Below are 3,497 nucleotides of genomic sequence, written 5' to 3' on the forward strand. Positions count from 1 at the left end.
TTACTGCATGTCATTCATTAGTTTCTTTTGTTAACCTTATTTGTTCAGCAAGCAAACTGACCAGTCAGATAGAAGTAAAATTTAAATGCAGACCAAAACCACACAAAATCTATCACTATTTTCTCTCTATGGTTCTTTTGCATAGTCACATAGTCAAATATTGTAATGTTGTGGTTTTATGGTTGGGGTTTTTTAATGTGTTTACTTAAACACATTCCTAATTGTTTTGTCTTGTGACTCTGCCAGATGCTGCATGTAATTTGGACACTGCAGAGTGCTCCCACTCCTGTGAAATGAATCAGTTTTGAGCATCCCATATTTATCAGGTGAGCTTTTAGCTGGGAGAGATGAAGGATCAGGGGGCAGGAGTATGGTGGAGACTCCAAGAATTATCTTGCTTTTACACAGACAAGGAAGGCCCTGGCTTAGAGTTCAGCTAGCAGAGGACAGTATATTTTCCCGGAGAAAATATTATTGAAAATCAATTAATTGTTTTAATTAATGATGCCAATTAAGAAGAATATAGGAAAAAATAAAGCGAAAAGTGTCACTTTATAGGTCTGCAGCAGTCATGGGAGATTAGATAGCAAGAAATGGAGCAGCTGCTTAGGTCACCTACAAAGCCTAAGTGTGTTTGTCTCTAAACCACTTAATAGCAAGATATACTTCCCAGTGAAAACTCATCTTGCTGAGTTTTTATTGTGGACCAATAAATATCACTTGGCACAAACTTTAACTTCATACCAAAATTCAAGCTAAATGACCGCTCAATGCTTAAATAATGACTTCAACAAAAAAGGGGAGGTAAGATGGTAATTGACGCATTTCCTCTGTTTTAAACAACTAAGTAAATTCAAAGCATGGAGAAGAAAAATACATTTTTAAAGTATGATAACCAGGAAGATTAGTCTTCATGAACAAACAGGTAGAAATTACAGATTATCTAAGGCAGCACCAACTACAGCACAGTAATTTCAACACAGAGTGATCCTGAAAGGACATGGTGATGCTGTTTCAAACAGCAGTGACCAGTCACCCTCTGGAGAAGCACATTCAGATGGGAATTCAGCATTTGGATTGGGAGGGCTGTAGCCATACTGGCAGGCACACAGATCAAGTGCTTGCTGTGGGCTTCTGTTCTCTATTACAGCTTACTCTCTCTCACAAAGCACAGGTATACAGAGGCACACCAGTGCACTTCAGCACTCTGCTGCAGCGTGGAGATAGCAGTACTTACCCTGTTTCAGATCTGTGGGCTGAAAGTACCAGGTAAATATAATTTATTATATTCCAAGGCTGAAGAAGTATTCCATTGCACAGAATGCAGTATCTGTTTCTGGGTCTTGAAGACGAGGCACAAGGTTGAATGAGCTGCACTTATCTTCTGAGACTTGAGAAACATAGCCAGCTGATTCAGTCAATGGGCTAATTGTCTCAGAGTAACTTGCATAGTCCCAAAACAGAGATATTCCTGTCCTGAATCCTAGAAGACTTTATTCAGGATGCTATTGTTTGTCTCAGATCTCAGATAAAGGGACACAAGACAGTAACTCATAGTGGGATCTATCCCACTTGATCACAACCCTTACACACAGTGTCTTTAGGCACTGACCTGAACTTGGAGCTACAGAAGAGGTGTGAGAAAAGGGACTGGCCTGAAACTCTGCACTGGATAATGCAAAAAAATGCTTCAGGGAGGCATGGGGGCAACCTGCCTCCATCACCACATAGTTTTGCACTAAGTTAGCCAATGGAGTCATGGCCTTGGTGGCACCCACAGAGTGTCTGACTGGATTCTTCTCCTGGTTTGGTCCTTGGAGCCCATTTTTTCACCTATCCTAACAGTTCATCTTATGCAGTAGATCATCAAGTGCCCTCTGTCACAAGGGCACAGAAAACAATTTATTTAGATGCTACAGGGCCCCAGTCAAGGCAACTAAGCTGGCACTGTGTCATTTTCCAAGTTACAGAAGCTCAGTACTTGGCACAAATGCAGTATAATTTTTAGAAAGTGTTTAAGGCATGCAGTCAGTTTTTAATTTGATTCCCAAGCATGACTGCCTTCTAAGCATCACAGCTCAGCTTTCCTGCAATGGCTTTAATTTTCCAACTTAATTTTGCTGCTGTAGAAGCGTTTTAAACATTCCTGTATAGCCATAGTAAAAGTCTGAAGCAAAAAAACACCACAGTGGGTCAAGTCTGTTCCCCACTGTACCTAAAAGCAAGCAGGAGAAGAAAGCAATGGGGGTATTCACACTCCCAAAACACCAGCACAGGGCATGGTCTCACGTGGATGGGCTGTTAACCTTTCTTGGCAGCCCCACCAGAGGATAGGCCATTCCATAAGCCCTGCAGCCCTGGAGAAGCCTTCACCATATGACATCCTTTGAGATCCCTTCTCCATCTTGGAGAATTGTGCAGGGGACTCTGCACACCTCCAAAACACAGTATGCATTTGCCTGATCTGAACCAACCTGGAACAGGAGTCCCTAGAGTGAAAACATGGACTGCAAGAACACAAAGGACTAAGAAAATTTCAGCTCATAGCTCTGGAGAGAACTGCTGTGGCAAATGCAGATGTAGCCTTCACTCTTGTCCAGTACAGCCAAAAGGGAATCTTCTTTATTAACATCTCTGCTGCACTGCCCAGCCCAGTGCAAGAACAATCCTAGGCCAGCTAGCTGGGCATGCAGCAGAAAGCTGCTGTGGTTCTGTCTATGGCACTGAATAAAAAGTGTAAATATATTATTTCCTTTGTGAGGACCAACTCTGTAAGGGCAAGACAGAGGAGACCAGAGAGACAGGGCATGAAGGGAAAGACAGTACTGACTCTTGCCTCTACCACCACCGAAGTCACTCTTGCAGCTCCCAGCAGTGAGCACAGAAGAAAAGGTGCACGTAGCCAAGAAACAAGTGGGTTAAAAAAAACACAGATGACAAAAACAGCAAAATAAATATGCTCTCAGAATCAGTTCTACAGAGGAACCAGATAGCACTAAATATTCCTCCTATACAAAAAAAAAAGACCCACTATTTCTTGCAATCTGATAAAGTCCCACACCCTAATCTCTTCATACTTTCAATGCCCTAAAAAAACAAAACAAAACAAAGCAAAACAAACAACCAAAAAAAAAAAAAAAAGCCAGAAAAACAGCCGTATCTGGGTGAACAGTACTCTTCCCAAATAAAAAAAAAATTCACTCTGAGGGTGAAAGGAGATTAAAAGCAGGTATTTTCCAGGAGGCTCAAAAATATCAAGCAAATATTTCACATAGAAACTTTGCTTTAGGCTCTGTCACCAAGAACCAGAGAGAGTGAGGAAGTGCAAGAAAAACCTGATTCCTTCCTTGACTAATGTCAAGGTCATGCAAAGGCGATAGTGCCACAAAGCTCAGCTGTGTCTGCCTATGACCCCAGCAGAGCTGGTACCTGACCCAGAGCAGGAATGTCAACAGTGCTTGACATGAACAAAACTGTCCTCATGGGCTGAAATGGCC

The sequence above is a fragment of the Lonchura striata genome, chromosome 5, assembly GCF_046129695.1.
Source record: "Lonchura striata isolate bLonStr1 chromosome 5, bLonStr1.mat, whole genome shotgun sequence".
Taxonomy (NCBI): Eukaryota; Metazoa; Chordata; class Aves; order Passeriformes; family Estrildidae; genus Lonchura; species Lonchura striata.